This window comes from Triticum urartu, chromosome 1 (assembly GCF_003073215.2).
Source record: "Triticum urartu cultivar G1812 chromosome 1, Tu2.1, whole genome shotgun sequence".
Classification (NCBI taxonomy): domain Eukaryota; kingdom Viridiplantae; phylum Streptophyta; class Magnoliopsida; order Poales; family Poaceae; genus Triticum; species Triticum urartu.
In genome coordinates this window covers 90,341,771-90,364,565 of record NC_053022.1, presented here as the reverse complement: position 1 = coordinate 90,364,565, position 22,795 = coordinate 90,341,771, and positions in this window count along the sequence as shown.

Genomic DNA, 22,795 nt, shown 5'->3' with positions numbered 1-22,795 from the left:
ATATCTTCATAGTCCAGGAGTCCGGCTGAAGGTATAGTTCGGCTATCCGAACACCCCCTAATCCAGGACTCCCTCAATCACCCTGATAGCACTACTGCAGTCAGGTGCTTCCCATTGTTGGTTTCACCAACAATACGCAACCTCAAGGTGACAAAGAGGCTAGTCGATCGCGGAGCCGGTTTGAACTTAATCTCGCCTGTCGTGATCGAGAAATTGCAGATTCTTGATGAAGACCTTGAAGAGATGGGCACGTTTCAGGGGGTCAACCCAGGAAGAAGTCAAGCAAAGGGAAAGGTCACGTTGCCCGTGACTTTTGGGAGTGATCTGAACTACATGACAGAAAGGATTGTGTTCGACGTTGCCAAGATCCCCTTGCCTTACAACGGGATCCTTGGCCGCCCAGCGCTGGCCAAGTTCATGGCGGCGTCACATTATGCCTACAACACCCTGAAGATGCCAGGGCCTGTGACGATCATCACCGTCCCATCAGATAAGAAGGATGCGCTAATTTGCACTGACCAACTCCACCAACAAGCAGTTGCAGCAGCCGCCACTGCTAATGTGCTTGCTCCTGCCGCTGGAGCCACGGGAAGGCAAAAGAAGAAGACCGGTGAGACCTCAGGCACCCACTCCGGCAAGCGCACCTCTTCGGAGTTTAGCGCTCCCGTTGAGGACGTGCCAGAGAGCTCCACCGACAGAAACAAGAAGTCCAGGGCCACACCGCCGAGAACCAAGAAGGTTTCTGTCAAGGAGGACGGCACGGGAGGAGCTTTTACCATAAGCTCCACCCTTGACGACAAATAGGAAGACGCGCTCGTCACCTTCCTGCGGGCGAATGTCGATGTGTTTGCATGGCAAGCATCCGACATCCCCGGCATTCCCAGGGAGGTGATTGAGCACCACCTTGCTGTCTGTCCTCATGCGCGGCCCGTCAAGCAGAAGGTCAGAAAGCAAGCTTTGGAACGACAAGAGTTCATCAGAGAGGAGATCCGGGAACTAGAAGCAGCGGGTTTGGTAAGAGGAGTGCTCCATCCAACGTGGTTGGCCAATCCGGTGGTAGTGCGCAAGGCAAATGGGAAGTGGAGGTTGTGTATTGATTACACAGATATTAATAAGGCTTGTCCCAAAGATCCCTTCCCGTTGCCGCGCATCGACCAGATTGTTGACTCCACAGCTGGGTGTGATCTGTTGTCATTCCTCGATGCCTACTCCGGCTACCACCAGATCTTCATGACAAGGGAAGATGAAGAGAAATCAGCATTCATCACCCCATGTGGTACGTATTGCTTTATACGGATGCCTTTCGGGTTGAAGAGTGCTGGTTCAACGTTTGCAAGGGCGCTCTAGATTGGTTTTGAACCCCAGATCCATAGAAATATGGAAGCTTATATGGATGATATAGTGGTCAAAACCAAGAACAGGGCAACCCTCATATCAGATTTACAAGAAACATTTGCAAACCTATGCAAGATCAATCTCAAGCTGAACCCTGAGAAGTGCGTCTTCGGCGTCCCGTCTGGCAAGCTTCTTGGGTTCTTTGTGTCACAGCGTGGGATAGAGGCCAATCCGGACAAGATCAAAGTTATAGAGCAGATTGAAGCGCCCAAGCAAGTCAAGGATGTGCATCGGCTTGCTAGTTGCGTTGCCGCCATGAGCAGGTTCATTTCCAAGTCCGCCAGCGCGCCCTTCCCCTTTTCAAGATTTTGAAAAAGGTAGGCCCGATGGAGTGGACGCTAGAAGCGGAAGCAGCATTGCAAGATTTGAAGCGGTACCTCTCCTCCACGCCAATACTAGTTGCGCCTAGGCCACAGGAACCGTTGCTGCTGTACCTGGCGGCAACGAACCAGGTGGTAAGCGCCGCACTAGTGGCGCAGAGAGAAATTGATGATGAGGTAATAGCAGCGACGGAGCCCGATGCCACCGATGCCGAGACGACGCAGCCAATTGAAGTGCCGCCGAAGAAGAAAATGATGCAGCACCCGGTCTACTTTGTTAGTTCCCTCCTGCAGGGGGCTAGATCGAGGTACTCCGGTGTGCAGAAACTGTTCTTTTGCCTTCTTATGGCCTCGAGGAAGCTGCGTCACTACTTCCAGGCGCACGAAATCACTGTCTTCACTCGCCTCCCTCTGCAACAGATATTGCACAATCCAGACGCAACGAGAAGGATCGTAGAGTGGGCACTGGAACTGTCCAGCTTTGGCCTCAAGTTTGAGAGTACCTTGACGATTCAAAGCCGAGTCCTGGCGAAGTTCGTTGCAGAATGGACCACGATGCCTGACGAAGAAACCCAAGAGACTACTCTCCCCGGCAAGGAGGCAAGTTGCGACTGGATCATGTACTTTGATGGAGCTTTCTCCGTACAGGGCGCCGGGGCTGGCGTACTGCTTGTAGCGCCCACTAGAGAGCACCTCAAGTATGTGATCCAGATGTAGTTCCCCAGGGAGGTGTCAACAAACAATATGACTGAGTACGAAGGGCTGCTTGCCGGTCTTAGGATCGCGGCGGACCTCAGAATCAAGAAACTCGTCGTCAGAGGCGACTCGCAACTTGTCGTCAAGCAAGTCAACAAGGATTACCAGAGCCCGTTGATGAAGGCCTACGTCGATGAAGTGAGAAAGCTGGAAGAGCGTTTTGACGGTATACAGGCAGAATACGTTCCCCGAGCGGGGAATGATATCGCTGATTACCTGTCAAAACGCGCTGCCCTCAAGCTACCTGTGGAACCAGGTACCTTTGTGCTTCGGCTAACTCAGCCATTCGTTGATCCATCAACAGAGCAGAACAAGAGGAGAAAATCAGGTCCCGACAAGTACTTTCCCGCCAAGCTCCCCGGAGCCGTCGGCAAGGATGTTGCCGGAGACACTAAGCCCGCCATGGGACGGCTAGCTTTGACAGAGCATCAAGCTCTTGCCATGGAGATAGCCGCTCCGATAGCGGAGGAAATTCCTTTAGTCCTTGCCGTCGAGCCCCAGGCTCAAGCGTGGGCACAACATACCGTCTGATTCCTCCAAACAGGGGAACCTCATGAGGAGCAGGAAGAAGCGGAAAAAGTAGCCCGTCGCTCTACTATGTACCAGTTCGTCGATGACGTCCTGTACAGAAAGAGGCCGAACGGCATGAAATTAAAGTGTATCCCTCGAGAGGAAGGACGGGGGCTGTTGGCGGAGATACATGGAGGCATATGTGGATCCCACATCGGGTCAAGGGCCCTTGCCGGCAAAGCGTTTCGGCAAGGCTTCTTCTGGCCAACTGCCCTCCAGGATGCGACGACACTAGTCACCAGGTGTGAAGCGTGTCAGTTCCATTCAAAGAAGCTTCATCAGCCAGCTCAAGCCCTTCAAACCATTCCTCTCTCCTGGCCTTTCTCGGTCTGGGGGCTCGACATACTAGGCCCTTTCCCCCACGCTATCGGGGGCTTTGAGTACTTGTACGTTGCAATCGACAAGTTCACAAAGTGGCCAGAAGTGGAAGCAGTGAGGAAGGTCACAGCACAGTCAGCCGTCAAGTTCTTCAAAGGAATGGTGTGCCGTTTTGGTGTACCCAATAGGGTTATTCAAGACCTCGGCAGCAAGGTCTGTTTCGCTTCTGTTGCTCACCCATGAAGCAATGGTCAAGCTGAGAGGGAAAATGCTGAAGTACTGCGAGGCCTGAGGACAAAGACCTTTGACAGACTGCACAAGAGTGGAAGGGGCTAGATTGATGAATTGCCAGCGGTTCTTTGGTCAATCAGAATGACACCAAATCGAGCCACCGGCCAGACACCCTTTGCCCTGGTATACGGGGCAGAAGTAGTTCTCCCCATGGAACTCATACACGGGTCACCTCGAGTACTTGCTTATGACGAGCTTGAGCAAGAGCAATTGCGGCAAGATGACGCAACGCTCCTTGAGGAAGATCGTCTCCGGGCGGCTGTGAGAGCAGCGCGCTACCAGCAAGCCTTGCGCCGCTACCATAGGCGCAAGGTTCATGCCCGAAGCTTTGAGGAAGGCAACCTTGTTCTTCGGCGTGTTCAATTGGCCAAGAATTCCAACAAGTTGACGCCGGAGTGGGAAGGCCCTTATCGGGTAATACGAGTCACCAGGCCAGGTGCAGTCCGCTTGGAGACCGAAGATGACGTTCCGGTGAGTAACTCCTGGAACATTGAGCATCTTCGCAAGTTTTACCCGTGAGGCGCAGCTTGCCAGGCCCCCCGGCAAGCCACCTTTTGTACGAGCCTTGCGGATGACGCATGTAACCCTCTGTACAACTCCAGGCGCAGACCCTGAGCATAAACAAATGAAGCGCTGGCGCCCTAAGTTATAGCATGCATGCTAGGTCGAGTCTCGTCCTTGGTTAGGGTTGATAGTGCTTAGCGGTGACTAACCCCTAGCTTAGAGGTCGAGTGTGCGTCTCTTTGTCTTTCTTTTGTCTTCTTTGGTTCACAGGACACACAGATATCCATGCCGAACTACTTGGGGGAGGAATAAAAAGAGGAACAGACCAGCATCTAGCCCCCGGCAAGCCAGTATTGCCGGGGGCTGCAAGAGCAAAGATTCACCCATGGCGAACCAGGGTTGCCGGGGACTGCAGCTTCAGATAAGTTCTTCATCCCTTATCATGCATTCCATTATGGACTGAGGTATGTGAAACCTCGTTTTCCCCTAAGCTACCATGCTCCCATAACTCTAGGCCCTAGGGCTCGTTCCTGGGGCCAAGTTTGGTCGTAGTCGCGGCAGCGAAAGGATGAAACAAGGAGCCTGAACCCGCCTCATCCCTGCCTCCGCTAAAGGCGTGAGGAAGGTCGAGCGAAATGGGGAGACGGCAAGGCCTGTTGCCGAGCAAGGAAATGTTTATATTGAAGATATCAAGGATTTACTCCTTGTCGTGGGTTCCACCTGCAAACAAATGACCCGGCAAGCATCCCTTTTTCATTAAAAAAACATCCACTCAGGGACAGTCCATAGGGAATGAAAAACATGAATGATGGGATTACAAGTTTTAAATTCAACAAAGGCCCGAAGGCTTACAAACGAAAAAGAGATAAGGTGCCCGTAATCCCTTTCTTGTCCCTCTCCTCAAGAGGCAGGTCAAGGAGGCGAAAGGGACAAAAGGAGCGCCTAGGCGAGCTACGGGTGGCAGAAGACACCAAGAGAACATCTTGGTGGCCGTCCAAAGGCTGGATGGTGATGGCGGCGCCGGAAGCAGAGCTCGAAGACGAGGCGGCAGGACGTCAGCATGCGTCGGTGCCCGCGTACTCCGACTTGACGGCCTTGCCGCATGCCCTCTTCCTCTTCCGCAGCCTCCCAACGCTAGCCGCCCAAGGAGACGACCCCGAGAAGTTCAAGGAGCGGGCGACATGGATGATGGGGTCGCCGGTGCCGCACGGAGAGGCAGCCGACACCTAGTCGGACCTGTCATCCTGCCGCCTACTACCCTCATCGTCGTTGCCGCTGTCCTCCTCGTCACTCTCGCCCGAGGAGGAGTCTTCACTATCAGAAGAGCTCTCCACGCAGCACCTTGCATGGGTCCCAAAGCACCCGAAGACCTTGACCGAGAGAAGGCCACCCTCCATCAGCTTAAAATGGAGAGTGAGCCCCTCCGTCAAGCGGTGGATATGAGCAAACGTCTTCCATCCCCGACGAAGATACATCACGTGAGGGGCGGGGAAGTCGACGCGGACCCATGTGCCACTGATCCCACAGCCCCTCATGTGCAGCCTCAACGATTCCAGCGGATCCAGCTCCATCTCCCGCGCAAATGTAGTCGGGAGACGAAGGCGACGACGCGGCGGCTGGCGCAGCCTGATGAAGAACTCACAAGGGTCATCCCCAACATGGCCCTCCATTGGAGGAGGAGCTACTGGCGGAGGCGAGGCCGGCGCGCTGCCCCGTCCTCCTCTTTCCCGAGCGCCCCCGGCCTCGTCCACGGCCTCGCCCTCCCCCTTCCCCTCACGGCTGGCTCTACCACCACAGGTGCAGGAGAAGGAGGGACGCGTTGTCGAGCGGCGACCCTCGCCGCCACTGTTGAAGGGCCGGGATTCCCTCTCTCCATGACGGATGGAAGGGAGGAGCAGAAGCTGAAGGAAGAAGAAGATGAAAGAATGCGGGACGCCATCCCCCCCTCCCGCTCTTTATAAAGGATCGGGGTTGGGGCTCGGCCGCCCCGCTCGGACAATCAAGATACGGAAGGCGCAGGGAGCTAGGACCGACCCGCCACCCCAACCAGCGATGACTCGGTTTCCTGCCTCCACCGTTTGCCACCCTAGGCACATGGGAGATACGTGGCGGACGTGCAGAACCGAGGGGACGGGTGAGACGACCACTCCCCACCCCGTGATCGTGGGGAGTGGACGCCTTGAAGATCGCGCCTCAGCCCCATTCAGTAAATGGGCCGCGCCTCCATGCCTCCCTCCGTTACGAGGAAGGCGCGAACCGCCCCTTTACTACGATGTGATGCATGCCTACGGGAACCAACCCCACGCATGCCGCCCACGTCACACGCGCCTCCCCATGCCACGCCACGCGCGGGAATCGTGGGAAGCGCAGCGCGCGAAGAATCTTACTGCGGTAAAAACCGCCCCGCCTACCCACGCACCGTTTTTGGGCCTAGCCCAACAACGCATTGCGCTTATGTGTGGCCCAGGCCCGGGGGCTCCTGTCGGTGTACAAAAAGAGGGGTACGCTTTTTGTACCCCTATAACTGTGCACGGGCAGTCTGAGCCACGGACATCACCACACCAAGCAAGGCAAGGGAGGTGAGCCAGGGTAAGACCGAAGCTCAAGAGAACTAGAACAACGCCAAGGCCAAGACCACGAAGAGCAAAAGGGACGAAGCGGACTCCTCCGGCAAGATCCTTGCCGGGAGACAGTTCTAGCAGCCCTGGCAAGACCCTTGCTGCGGTGACTCGTCCCGCGCCTACGGAGCAAATCACCCTTGAGTCCACTGCCCCCAAAGGACAAGGATTCGGGAGACATCCCCGTGGCGGCATGCAGATCTTTGTGAAGACATTCAAGATCAGATACACACTATATAAGATGACGACCCTTGGCGGGATCCCAACCAAGGAAAACCACAAGGCCCCCGGCAAGCACCTTGCCGGGGATGACAGCAGGCGGGTCGGCAAAACCCTTGCCGGGGCCCCGGCAAGGCCCTTGCCAAGGACATCCGTAGGACCACCATCAGGCCCATGCCGACTAAACCTCCACTGCCGTTCGCATGCAGCTACCGACCCATCCAGCTGGGCAGGCACCTGCGTGGCGGCATGCAGATCTTCGTGAAGACCCACCACTACGCCACCTCAACTGCCTGCCTACCTACATCACATCGCAGGCGTCGCTGGCCAGGGCGCGTGTCGTCACATGAAGGAGCGGCGACGGACGAGACAGATATCTCCCCCGTCCCCGATAAAGCAAGGACACCTAAGCAAGGCGCATGAAATGCGCCTTGTCATGTAATGCAAGGGATAACCTCGCATCACTGTACCCTTTCCACCTCCTGTGTGCCACTGTGGCAACCCCTTTTTCTATAAAAGGAGGCCCGAGGCAACCAAAGGAGGGATTCGGCTTTTTGGAGCTCCTCACGCCCCATAGCTAGCTCAAGAACACAGATATACAATCCACCAAAGCAGGAGTAGGGTTTTACGCATCCTCGCGGCCCGAACCTGGATAAACGAACCGTGTGCTATCTGTTTGATCCGCTCTTCTCATGACTTCGTGCCCCACTAACCATAGTAGGGATTCTTGTGATCCCATAGGTGTCGTTCCCACAGACACACCAGCGATGCATAGGCTGGCGCGGCGGTGGATATGTTAAAATTCTACGTACTTACGCTTTTTTTAATGCTGGTCTTTTGTTAGAGCAATGTTTAGGTCAACTAGCTCTGTTTAATTATTAAAATTGCTCGATTTAGTAAGTGTGGTGTGTGTGCTATACGCTCTTTTGTGTACCCAAATTAGCAAGTGATGTTAAATTATGCAATGACGTACCAAGGGAAATTTCCACCAAAATTTAAATTAACAAACTCATCCTATGCGCGTAAAGCAGAAGAATCATTTGCGATGCACACAGTCGTTCAAAGTGAATGGTGTCCGGCGGCACCGCGTGCAAAGTTTCCCTCCACATTTCCAAATTTTTTGCCTCCCGCCAAAATATCTACCCCTGCCCCCCTTCCCCACTCCCTTCTCCCCGACCACAAGTCAAATTTCCCTTGTTTCCTCCTTCCTTCCTAAGCTATAGCAGATTCCTCGCTTGCTTCCTCGCTCTCGCCGTCTCGCATCCTATCGCCGGGGTTGCCATGGTCTTCTTCAATGACCTCTCCAGCGGTTCCTCCTCCGATGAAGACCCCTTCACCACCCGGGTATGCCTCTCTTCTTTCTCTCAGGCTATGACTTGGAATGAAAGATTTTAACCCGATGGTTGATTTGAGTCATTTCTTCCTCTTGTAGCTCCCTAGGACCATCAGTTGCAATGAATGGAGTGGGGTGGCTCAATATATGTCTGCTCATTGTCACCATCAATCTCCATGCGTGAAGCTAGTTGTGTTTGAATCTATGGACAGTGGGAGGAAGTTTCTGTCATGTGCAGAGAAGGTTAGACCCTCTTTCATTCTTACAAATCATTTGTTAGATGTGATTCAGACACTGTCACGGTCCCAACCCATTCATACCACACCTTCAACCAAACGAATCCTAAGACAGTGTCATAGTTTGTACCTAGTATCTAAAAATGTTGCCATCTCATCAGCAGTGCCATTTGAAAATTATTTGGCACCACTTCAGCAGTTTGTGCAGCCAACTTTGGTCCACACATCTGAGCAGCTGATAACCCACAAGTATAGGGGATCGCAAAAGTTTTCGAGGGTAAAGTATTTAACCCAAATTTACAGATTCGACACAAGAGGAGCCAAAGAATATTTGAAGGTATTAGCAACTGAGTTGTCAATTGAACTACACCTGGAATTATTTATCTGCATCAATATGATCAGTAGCACAGTAATATCGTAGTTTTGATAGTAATGACAGCAGCAACGGTAATAGTAACAGTGATAGCAGTAATTTGTAGCAAGTGTAACAGCGATGATAGCAGTAGTAACGCAGCAAAATCAATAAGGATAAATTTGTAGGAATTGGATCGGTGACTTGTTGGATGATATTCATCATGAGACAATTATAACCTAGGACGATACGGCACTAGCTCTAGTTCATCGATATAATGTAGGCGTGTATTCCGTAAATAGTCATACGTGCTTTATTAAAAGAACTTGCATGACATCTTTTGTCCTACCCTCCCGTGGCAGCGGGGTCCATATTGGAAACTAAGGGATATTAAGGCCTCCTTTTAATAGAGAACCAGAACAAAGCATTAACACATAGTGAATACATGAACTCCTCAAACTACGGTCATCATCGGGAGTGGGCCCGGTTGTTGTCACTCCGGGGTTGCCGGATCATAACCGTAGTAGGTGACTATAACTTGCAAGATCGGATCTAAAACTTGGATATAATGATGAATTCATAAACGGCTCAGATCTAAAATCATGGCACCCGGGCCCAAAGTGACAAGCATTAAGCATGGCAAAGTCATAGCAACATCAATGTAAGAACATAGTGGATACTAGGGATCAAGCCCTAACAAAACTAACTCGATTACATGATGAATCTCATCCAACTCCTCAACGACCAGCGAGCCTACGAAGGAATTACTCACTCCCAGTGGGGAGCATCATGGAATTGGCGATGGAGATAGGTTGGTGATGACGAAGATCGAAGGTCCCCCTCTCTAGAGCCCCAAACGGACTCCAGATCTGCCCTCCCGAGGAAGAACTGGGCTTGGTGGCAGCTCTGTCTCGTGGATCGCAATAATTCTTTCTCACTGATTTTTTTAGGAATAATGTGAACTTATAGTATCAGGGGGTCATCAGCGGGGCCACCAGGTGGGTACAACCCACCTGGGCGCGCCAGGAGAGGGGGGCACACCCTAGTGGGTTGTGCCCACCCAGGTGCCCCTCTCACAAGCATGAGAAAAGGTAGATACGTTGGAGACATATCAACTCCCACAAGCTTAAACCTTTGCTTGTCCTCAAGCAATTCAGTTGATAAACTGAAAGTGAGAAACAAAAACTTTTACGAACTCTTTTGCTCTTGTTTGCATAAATAAGCTTAAACAACACCCAGGTTTTCAGCCAGCATTATAACTAAGCATGTCGACAATAACTCATAAAGATTATAATGATTCATATCAATGACATAATCAGCTAGCAAGCAATAATAAGATATCTCAAACAGCAACACATTGTTAAAACAATGATGATATAATATGACAATAATGGTATCTCGCTAGCCCTTTCTGAGACCGCAAAACATATATGCAAAGCACCTCCGAAGTTCAAGCAGCGACTAAACATTGTAATTCATGGTAGAAAAGATCCAGTCATGATGCACCCAACATTAGCTATACACAATGCATAAATCATGACTGTTGTGCTCTACTCAGTTTCTAGCGCTTGTTTATAGAAGGTGATGACACAACATAAAAGTAAATAGAAAGTCCCTTCGCAGAGGGAAGCAGTGATTTGGAGAGGTGCGAGAGCTCAATTTTTAAAACAGAGATAAATGAAATTTTGAGACGTGCACCCTTCTCATTCACTTCACGACCATCAGTTATCTACATCTTCCATGCTAAGCACGCTAGTGGCGGTTCCCAAGCGATAAAAGTAAAGGTTTACTCCCCCTCCACCAACAAGCACATTCCACGGCTTGTACGAAACAACGGGTGTCGTCCAAACCAACAACATTCCCAGGGGAGTTTTGTTTAATTATTTGCATTTTTAGTTCGGGACTGGGAATCCCTATTACCACCCATTTCCTCGTGCGATGGCGAGTCAATAAACACTCGACCTAAGGATAACATGCTTAGCACGGAAGATATCGACCACCTCATGTTGTTCCGTGAACGATCCAGACATACAAAACGGATAATTTTTTTAGAAGTTTTTACAGGTGGCACATGCAAATTTACTTAGGAAGGCAGGGTAATACCGTATATAGGTAGGTATGGTGGACTCATCTCGAATAACTTTGGGTTCAAGGTTTTTGATGTACAAGCAGAATCCCCACTCAGTACATGCGAAGGCTAGCAATGAGTAGGATACGATTGGGAAGCGGCCAGCTAGAGTGCAACAACGATCATGACCAGGCATTATGCATAAGTAACATTGGACACTAGCATGAGTAGGATACGAACACCATGAACATAAACATTATAGAGGGTATGTTGGTTTTGATTCAACTACATGCATGAACATGTACCAAGTCAAGCCACTCGAACATTCAGAGGAGGATACCATATTATCATACTCCATTACAATGATTTTAACGCTATGTTGATATCCAAGATAAATCATTATCCACTCCCAGCTACTTATGTATGTCATGAGAAACTATAATCCCTAATTGTCATTGCAAACATGTTTAATCATAACGGGCTGAATCATGGGCACTAGGTTAAACATATTTACACAGACAAGACAAGTCGAGTTCATACCAGTTTCTCCTTGCCACGGGCAGCTCGTCGAATATCGTCATTATTGCCTTTCACTTGCACGATCGAATGATATGAAAATGATAATAGTGCAAGAGTGACATGGACTAAGCTGGAATCTGCAAACATTTTATTCAACGGGAGAAGACAAGGTAAAATGGGCTCTTATTAGTTGAACAGTTATTCATGTGAGAGCCACTCAACATTTTCTTCATGGTCTTCTCCTCGGCAAGACTTGAATAAAAGAAAAGAAATTCAGAGAAACACACTGAAATATTTTTGGAGTTTTTGGTTTTCTTCAGCAAGTAAATAAAAAGAAAAAATCACGAAAACTATTTACATGGGATAGCTCCCAACAAGCAAAAGAAAAACAAGGAAATCTTTTTGGGTTTTCTTTTTAGTGCTACTACTAAGCATGCATAGAAAGTAAATTACTACAACTAATTTTTTTGGTTTCTTTCTAAAGTTGTTCAAACACACAAGAAGAAAGCAAGAAAATAAATCTAAGCATGGATGATACAATGAAAAAGTGTGAACACCGACAAATGAAATGATATGTGAACATGAATATAATATCGATGAGAACACGTACTCCCCCAAGCTTAGGCTTTTGGCCTAACTTGGTAGTGAATCAGTAGCCTAGAGGGTAGTAGTCGGCATGGTAGCTCACGGAGGCTCTCGGTACGGAGGCCTCAGCATGCCGTGCCACCAACACTACTGCATTGTGAGCTCGGGCCTCGGTCTCAAGAACAAAATATCTTTCCTTGCTGTGATAATCAAAGAGAGCAGCCGTAGGCAAATATGTGTCCACAACATGTGATTGGTTAAACAACAAATTATAAGTGAAGTTATCAGCCCTTCCCTTGAGAATCGTGTGCTCCTTTAAGGCATCAAAATCTAAAAATCGAGTGGGTAGGATAGGGTCAAAGGGCAAAGGTGAAACACCCAATCCTCGTGCTAAACGTGTGGTATAAATTCCACCATAGAACCGGCCACTTTTGGCGTTATGCTGAAGTCTACGTGCAACAATTGCTCCAAGGTTATAATTCCTTTCACCAGTGAAAGCGGGGTGAATGAGGCTCAAGTCTGGTGATCAAAGTATGCTACATTCTTGCTTGCCTACTATGCATTTCCCATTAAATAATGCAAGGTACTGAATTGCGGGAAAGTGAATGCTCTTTATTCTTCCTTGCCTTACTCCCCTATTTTCACTGTAGCAAAGGCTAGTCAAGAAGGTCTCATACTCAGCCTTTGATGGCTCATCAAGCAAACCCCAAAATGGAAGTTTGCAATGGTAAGCAAAATTTTCTAGTGAAATAGTAAATGGTTCATCATAAAGCATAAACGACACCCTAGACTCACGTGGAAAATATTTAAATCCTTTGATAAATGATTCAGTGAGAAGATGGCGTTGTTCACACTTATGTGAGAGGTAAGGATCGAGACTGGAATTTTGAACATATTGCTCAAATTCCTCCTTGATGAGCACCCGCACCATATATTCATCACAAGGCCATAAGCATGTTTTGGTGGCGAGATCTCATGTGGAACTTTCACTTGGTGAAACGTAAAACCGGCGGGCAGAACTGTCACTAGAGGATGCCCCCAAGGATTGTCTCCTCGAAGAACTCCTTCCAAATAGGTTCATCATGTCCGCGCAATTTTTCCTATGAAAAAACATCTGAATTTTTAGTCAACAAATTTTTTCCAACAAAACTTCAGAAAACTAGTAGCAACTACTCATAGGGATACATAGAGGCCATAGCAAGCATTCGAACTACTTAGAACACTAAGAATTCAACATGCAAGCACATCTACAGCAGCACCAAGAGTAGCTAATATTCAAAGTATAAAACACTAAAATAAAAACTAATTAGACAAAAGGTGGAGTTAGATACGAAGCAACAATCTCCTGAAACAGTTTCGGAAATGGAGCTTCAAGCAAAGAGATCGAAAATGGCAGCAAAATGAGCAAGAACTCGGGAGAAAGAGAGCAAGAGTGATTTTTTCTGGAGGTAGGTGACAATGTGGGGCAAAGATATAAGTGAGGGGGCCCACGTGGGGACCACAACTCCCGAGGGCGCGCCAGGGGGTGCTGGCGCGCCCAGGTGGGTTGTGCCCACCTGGTGCACCCCCTCTGGTTATTTTGGCACCAAAAATTCTTAAATATTCATGAAAAAATCATATAAAATTTTCAGGGCATTCTGAGAACTTTTATTTTTGGGTCATTTTTTATTGCACGGGAAATTCAGAAAACAGACAAAACATGGCATTTTATTTTATTTAACTAATAAAACCAGAAAACAAAAGGTAGGGACAGAAACTAGTGCTTACTAAATTCATCAACTTCATACCATTCAAAAATGATTCATTAATAAGGTTGATCAAGTCTTATTAACAACCACTTTCGGTTATCATGAAACCGAAGACTTTCGTAAATCACTAAGTTACCTCAATGGGGATATGCATTTCCCCCACAATAAGCATTTCGTATTTCTTTTTGACAGTAGGTAGAGGTATTTGAAAACTTCCAATAGTGATTTTCGGAGATTTTTCAATAACATTAATACCATTCACTTGGAATTGTTTCTTCGGAAAGTGCACCGTATCCTCATTACCATTGATATGAAAAGTGACCTTGCTTTTATTGCAATCAATAACAGCCCCTGCAGTATTCAAGAAGGGTCTACCAAGGATAATCGACATGTTGTCAACCTCGGGCATCTCAAGTATAACAAAGTAAGTCAAAATAGTAACATTAGCAACAACAGCGGGCACATCCTCACATATACCGATAGGTATGGCAGTTGATTTGTCATCCATTTGCAAAGATATTTTAGTAGGTGTGAGTTTATTCAAGTCAAGTCTTTTATATAAAGAGAAAGGCATAACACTAACACCAGCTCCTAAATCACACAAAGCAGTTTTCACATAATTATTTTTGATAGAGCAAGGTATAGTTGGTATTCCCGGATCTCCAAGTTTTTTAGGTACTCCATCTTTAAAAGTGTAATTAGCAAGCATAGTGGAGATTTCAGCTTCTGGTATTTTTTTGCTTATTTATGATGATGTCCTTCATATACTTTGCATAAGGAGGCATTTTCAAGATATCACTTAAGCAAGTACGCAAAAAGACTGGCCTCAGCATTTCAGCAAAGCGTTCAAATTCTTCATCATCATTCTTTTTAGTTGACTTAGGTGGAAAAGGCATAGGGTTTTGAACCCATGGTTCTCTCTCTTTACCGTGTTTTCTAGCAACAAAGTATCTTTTGTCATATCTTTTATTTTTAGATTGTGGGTTATCAAGATCAACAGGTGGTTCTATCTCAACATCATTATCTGGTTCTTTATCATTTGTTGGTTGAGAGTCTTCATGAACCTCATCATTATCTTTTCCATTATTACTAGGTGAGTGTTCATTACCAGATTGAGTTTCAGCATCTGAGATAGAAACTTCATTATCATTATCAGGAGGTTTTTCTATTTTAGGTTCACTAGAAGTATGCAAAGTCCTATGATTTTTATTTTTCCTATTCTTTCTAGAACGACTAGGTGTACTAGTGTTATTTCTTTGTGAATCTTGTTCAATTATTTTAGGATGTCTGAGGGAGTCCTGGATTAGGGGGTGTTCGGATAGCCGAACTATACCTTCAGTCGGACTCCTGGACTATGAAGATACAAGATTGAAGATTACGTCCCGTGTCCGGAAGGGACTTTCCTTGGCGTGGAAGGCAAGCTTGGCGATACGAATGTTTAGATCTCCTACCATTGTAACTAACTCTATGTAACCCTAACCCTCTCCGGTGTCTATATAAACCGGAGGGTTTTAGTCCATAGGACAACATACACATCAACAATCATACCATAGGCTAGCTTCTAGGGTTTAGCCTCTCTGATCTCATGGTAGATCTACTCTTGTACTACCCATATCATCAATATTAATCAAGCAGGACGTAGTGTTTTACCTCCATCGAGAGGGCCCGAACCTGGGTAAAACTTCGTGTCCCTTGCCTCCTGTTACCATCCGGCCTAGACGCACAGTTCGGGACCCCCTACCCGAGATCCGCCGGTGTTGACACCGACATTGGTGCTTTCATTGAGAGTTCCTCTGTGCCGTCGCCGTCAGGCCCGATGGCTCCTACAATCATCAATGGCGATGCAGTCCAGGGTGAGACCTTCCTCCCTGGACAGATCTTCGTCTTTGGCGGCTTCGCACTGCGGGCAAATTCACTTGGCCATCTAGAGCATATCGAAAGCTACACCCCTGGCCGTCAGGTCAGATTCGGAAGTTTAAACTACACGGCTGACATCCGCGGGGACTTGATCTTCGATGGATTCGAACCACTGCCGAGCGCGCCGCACTGTCTCGACGAGCATGATCTAGCTCTACCGCCAAACAGTGCCCTGGAGGCCGCACCCGCATCGGCTCCGACCCTTAGTTCGGAGCCAACCGCACTGATCGAGGATGGGCGGTTGGACGCCACCTCGGGGGCTGTGATCCCAATGACGGTTGAGCCGAACACCAGCCCCGTACTCTGCAAGACTCGTGACTCCATGGGGCCGGATTCTTTGCCAGACTCCGAACCCTTCGCGCCCCTGCCGATCGAATCCGATTGGGCGCCGATCATGGAGTTCACGGTCGCGGACGTCTTTCAGCACTCACCTTTCGGCGATATCCTGAAGTCACTGAAGACTCTCTCTTTATCAGGAGAGCCCTGGACGGACTACGGTCAGCAAGGTTGGGGTACGGACTATGAAGAAATTCAAAACCCACCCACCACCCACTTTGTAGCCACTATCGACGACTTAACCGACATGCTCGACTACGACTCTGAAGACATCGACGGTATGGACGCCGATGAAGGAGATGATGAAGAACCAGCGCCTACTAGGCCCTGGAAAGCCACCTCGTCATATGACATATACATGGTGGACACCCCAAAAGAGGGAGACGGCGATGGAACAGCGGAGGATGACCCCTCCAAGAAACAGAAAAAGCGCCAGCATCAGCGGTGCCGCTCAAAATCCCGCCAACACAAAAACGGTGATTCCAGCACGCGAGATAATAATACTCCGGAGAGTGCCGAAGAAAACCCCCTCCAGCAAGGTTTAGCACAGGAGGATCGAGAAACCAGCCCTCATGAGAGAGCGACAGACAGAGAGGTTGAGGACGATAATTATATGCCTCCCTCCAAAGATGAGGCAAGCCTTGACGACGACGAATTCGTCGTGCCAGAGGATCCCGTTGAGAAAAAGCGTTTCCAACGCAGGCTTATCGCCATGGCAAGAAGCCTCAAGAAAAAACAGCAACAGCTCAGAGCTGATCAAGATTTTCTGGTTGACAGATGGACTGAAGTCCTTGCGGCCGAAGAGCATAAACTCAAACGCCCCTCCAAGAGTTACCCAAAGCGCAGGTTGCTACCCCGATTAGAGGAGCAAGCACTTGATGCGGCTGAACGGCCACCTCGTGGCCGCGACAGAGAGGCCTCCCGGCCCTCCACTCAAGTCGCACCCCATACCAAGGCACGGGAATATGTGCCGGACTTACGAGACATGTTGCAGGACAAGGCAAGGCAAACACGATCGATCTACGGATCGCGTGGGTACCCCACCGCTCGAGACGGTAACTGTCACGCCGGCCACACATTCGGCAGGGCCGAACACAGTAGACAAAGCTCATTGGAGCTACGTCATGATATCGCCCAATACAGAGGCGCCGCACACCCACTGTGCTTTACAGACGAAATAATGGATCATCAAATCCCCGAGGGTTTCAAACCCGTAAACATCGAATCATAAGATGGCACAACAGAGCCTGCGGTATGGATCGAGGATTATCTCCTTCATATCCACATGGCTCGCGGCGACGATTTTCACGCCATTAAATACCTCCCACTCAAGCTTAAAGGACCAGCTCGGCATTGGCTCAATAGCTTGCCAACAGGGTCAATAAGTTGTTGGGAGGACCTGGAAGCCGCATTCCTCGACAATTTCCAGGGCACTTATGTGCGACCCCCAGACGCCGATGACCTAAGTCACGTAATCCAGCAGCCAGAGGAATCGGCCAGACAATTCTGGACACGGTTCCTAACAAAGAAAAATCAAATAGTCGACTGTCCGGACGCTGAGGCCCTAGCAGCCTTCAAGCACAATATCCGTGACGAGTGGCTGGCCCGGCACCTCGGACAGGAAAAGCCGAAATCTTTGGCAGCACTCACGACACTCATGACCTGCTTTTGCGCGGGAGAAGATAGCTGGCTCGCTCGTAGCAACAATATGACCAAGAACCCTGGTAGTTCGGACACTAGGGACATTAGTGGCAGGTCGCGTCGCAACAAGCAGAAGCACCGCATTAACGGCGACAATGCTGAGGATACGGCAGTTAATGCCGGATTCAGAGGCTCTAAATCTGGTCAGCGGAAGAAGCCATTCAAAAGGAATCCTAGGGGCCCGTCCAGCTTGGACCGAATACTCGACCGCTTGTGCTAATACATGGCACCCTCAAAAAGCCGGCCAATCACACCAACAAGGATTGTTGGGTGTTCAAGCAGGCAGGCAAGTTAAGCGCCAACAATGAAGACAAGGGGCTGCATAGCGATGACGACGAGGAGCCCCGGCTGCCGAACAACAATGGACAGACGGGTTTTCCCCCACAAGTACGGACGGTAAACATGATATACGCCACCCACGTCCCCAAAAGGGAGCAGAAGCGCTCGTTAAGGGACGTATACGCGGTAGAGCCAGTCGCCCCAAAGTTCAACCCATGGTCCTCCTACCCGATCACCTTTGATCGAAGAGACCATCCCACTAGCATCCGTCATGGCGGATTTGCCGCATTGGTTCTAGACCCAATTATTGACGGATTTCATCTCACTAGAGTCCTCATGGACGGCGGCAGCAGCCTGAACCTGCTTTACCAGGATACATTGCGAAAAATGGGCATCGATCCCTCGAGTATTAAGCCCACCAAAATGACCTTTAAAGGCGTAATACCAGGTGTAGAGGCCAACTGTACAGGCTCAGTCACACTTGAAGTGGTCTTCGGATCCCCGGATAATTTCCGAAGCGAGGAATTGATCTTCGACATAGTCCCATTCCGCAGTGGCTATGATGCACTGCTCGGACGAACCGCATTCACCAAATTCAATGCGATACCGCACTACGCATACCTTAAGATCAAGATGCCAGGCCCTCGTGGAGTAATTACGGTCAATGGAAACACCGAACGCTCCCTCCGAACGGAGGAGCACACGACGGCCCTTGCAGCGGAGGTACAAAGCAGCCTCTCCAAGCAGTTCTCCAGTCCGGCCATTAAACGTCCGGACACCGTCAAGCGCGCCTGGAGTAACCTACAACAAGACCGTCTGGCACGTTCCGAGCAGGCGTAGCAATGCAGCCCCAACCCCAACCCTCACAAAAAGGCGACGCTAGTACTTCGCGTCCATAACTACGCTCTGGAAATACCATGGGCATAGGGGGAGGGGCACCATCACGGCATGCCCAAAACACGGCTTAAACCGCACCAGGGGCTACCGATTTTTTTACTTTTCTCTTACTTCCAGGACTCTACTCTCCGGAAGGCCTGTTCAGCAATTCAATTGCCGCACAAACGACACAAGAACTTGGGAAGCAGACAAGCCATGCCCCATTACGGAAATCCCAGGTGGTCTCTATCACAAGCAGTATACCTGTTTCACATACTATTCCGCAGCTTACCCCTGGAGCAGACATGTTAAATAGTCCAACTTTTCGTTTACCGCATTACTTGTATCGTTCTGCTTTGATCGCATCTATTTTTAATAAACAATGCATAGCTTTTGTATATTTTTTGCATTATCTTTTTATAAATAAATGTTCCTTAACGACATGTTGCACCCGTACAACTTGGTACGGCCAAAATACGCCAGGGGCTTTTAGCACCCCTCAATATGGTGTGAGAAGTCCGAACACTTTCACAAGTGCGGCACCCCGAACTTATAGCACTATATGCATCGGCTCGAATCATGTCTTGGGTCAATAGTTGGGTTTGCCCGGCTCCTATGTTTCGGTGCCTTACGTTCCGCTATATCGGCTAAGGTAGCACTAGGACAACCACTGTGATTGTGCCCCAGTTGAGCTGGGCCGAGCACCTCAGTGGAGAAAGCTAAAACTGACTATCATGATGAAGCGAGAGCTGGTCGCTGTTCGAGAGGTTTTTTCGAGTCCCTAAAGACTTATGCCGCTTAGGGCGAGGAGTCGGCTCTGTCCGGCCAAGGCATGGATAGCGCCCCGAACTCGGTCTTCCGAATACTAGGGGCTTCGCTGAAATTTAAAATTATAGAATTCTATGGCTAAGTGAGAGTGTTCATGCATTATAGTCCGATTGCCTCGTTCGTTGGGCTGAGCGCCTCCCTCGAAGGACCCAAATATGGGAAAAAGAGCGCCCAGGTTTGTCCCCGAACACCCCAGCACTAACGGCAAGGGGGCAGAAGCCGACGACTCGCCATCTCTCGGTATTGATAAATAGCCGAACAAAAGGTAATATTTTAAATTCAAGCAGCATTGCGCAGCGCATATGAACAAGTTTTCAGCGCACAGGACAAACACGAGCAATTTTTACTCAAAAATTACATCCCTAGTACATTCATCCGCCACAAGGCGGGCACCCTTCAGAACATCCTTATAGTAATTTTCGGGCTTGCGATGCTCTTTCCCCGCCGGTGGCCCGTCCTTCACAAGCTTCTCCGCATCCAGCCTGCCCTAGTGCACCTTAGCACGGGCAAAGGCCCTACGGGCACCTTCAATACAGACGGAGCGCTTGATGACTTCGAGCCTTGAATAGGCCTCCACCAGCCGCCGCACTAGCCCGAAATAGCTCCCAGGCAGAGCCTCTCCAGGCCACAGCTGAACTAAGAGGCCCTTCATGGCCTGTTCAGCAGCCTTGTGAAGCTCGACCAGTTGCTTCAGCTAGTCTCTCAGGGGCACGGGGTGTCCGGCCTCAGCATACTGAGACTAGAACACCTTCTCCGTCAAGCTGCCCTCCTCGGCTCGATAGAATGCGGCGGCATCGGATACACTCCGGGGAAGATCTGCAAATGCCCCTGGAGAGCTCCGGATTCGGGTAAGTATCAAGTAACTCACATTTATGTGTTTACTTTGCATAAAGAATGCCTTACCCGCCACTATCTTCTTCACCTCAGCCAACTCCTGGAGGGTCTTCTGGGATTCGGCGTTGGCAGATTTGGCATTTTCAATAGCCACCGCAAGCTTGGACGCTTGCGTCTTCGAGTCACGCTCCAAACTCTCATGTTTTTCCATGAGAGCCTCGAGCTCTTGCCGCACCTTTCCAACCTCGGCCTCATACTTCTCCCGCTTGGTGCGCTCCGAGGCCGAATTGTTCTCGGCCTCGTCCAGCACTTGCTTAAGGGTCGCCACCTCAGACGTGGCCCCTACAATAGCCACGATAATCCTGTCATTTTTTGCAATTGCACCTTATACATATATATATTTAACAAGGTATTTCTTACCTTCATTGTCCTCGAGCTGCTTCTTGGCACGCTCGAGCTCTTGCTAAGACCTTTCGAGGTCCTGCTTTAGCGTGTCCACTTCCGCAGTCAGTGCGGTGGACGCAAGCAGGGTAGCCTGCACATGCATATTGACTCATTTTTGTTAGACTCCTGCGAATTCTATTTGATCCTCTATTCGGCTTCTCTTCCCGAATGCCAAACAGAGCATCAGGGGCTACTGTCTATGCGGTACTATTATTTACACTTTCTTTACTTACCTCGAAGCCTGTCAAAAGGCTAGTACAAGCTTCGGTCAGTCCCTTTTTTGTGGCTGAACCTTCTGGACCACCGCACTCATAATAGCGTGGTGCTCCTCGTCGATGGAGGCGTCTTGGATTGCCTCCAGCATATTGTCCGGCGCTTCCGGTTGGACGGAGGCCGCCGGCACGGTGGACTTGCTCCTCTTGGAAGGAGGTCCCCCGCCGGACTCCAGAACCATTGAAGATTCCGGAGTGGTGTCCGGCCTAGAGCCGGACTTGGAGCCCTCGGGGGTTTCATGCCCTTTACTCCTGGAGTCCGGGATGTCGCCTTGCGGCGCCTCTGGGACCACCTCCTCCCTGCTTGGAACCTGTTGGGACAACACCTCGGTGTCGTCCGTAGGGCGGGGGGAGGAAGTCGTCGGAAGCAAGTTCACATCCGATGAGTCCAGTGAGCCGCTCGACAACGCGTCGAGCTGGTCTTTGGGTGGGATGCATAAGCATATTCGATATAAGGGAAAGCTGTACGATAAAAAAATACTATGAATTACTCCGGTATCCGGATACTTACGATTTTGCCAGGGGCTTGGCCCTGGGCTGCCACTCATCTCCGCTGTCGTCGGCGTCGGCCGGAGTAGTCCGGAGGAAGGGTTTTCCCCTTCTTGGACCCTCCGGCCTCCTCAGAGAGGGCAGCCTTCCTTTTCTTCTCTCCTCCCGCTGGAGGGGGAGAGGTTTCTTCTTCTTCCTCCTCGTCTTCGCGAGAGGAAGGCGCTTCGGGACCATCGGATGATGAATCTGACACCTCCTGGCGCCGGGCGCTCTTTCGAGTCCCCGTGGCCCTTTTCGTGGCCTTCTTCTCTGGCACCACATAGGGCGCCGGAACCAGCAGCCTCGCCAAGCGAGCGTCCGCTGGGCCTTCGGGCAAAGGGGCCGGACAGTTGATCTGTCCGGACGTCACCTGCCAATCCTGTCAGAGGAAAGGGAGCTTAGATCCCGCATAGAGTCAAACTATGGAAAACTGATACCCTGTAAAAGGAAAAAACAGCTTACCGCTAGCGCGTGACGCTGTGTGCTGAATCTGCGATCCTCGGTAGCGGATGCGGGAGCCTCGGCGCCCTTGTAAAGCATCTTCCAGGCATCTTCATACGTCGTGTCGAAGAGCCTGTTTACAGTTTGAAGCTGCGCCGGGTGGAACTGCCACAGATTGAAGGCCCGTCGTTGACACGGGAGGATCAGGCGGATCAGCATAACCTGGACTACGTTGACAAGCTTGAGCTTCTTGTCCACTAGGGTTTGGATGCATGTTTGGAGTCCGGTCAGGTCTCCTTTTTTACCCCAAGACAGGTCTGTCTCCTTCCAGGAGGTGAGCCGCGTAGGGGGGCTGGATCGAAACTCAGGGGTGCGACCCATTCGGCGTCGCGCGGCTCGGTGACGTAAAACCACCATGATTGCCACCCCTTCAGGGTCTCCACAAAGGAGCCCTCGAGCCATAGGATGTTGGCCATCTTGCCAACCATGGCACCGCCGCACTCCGCC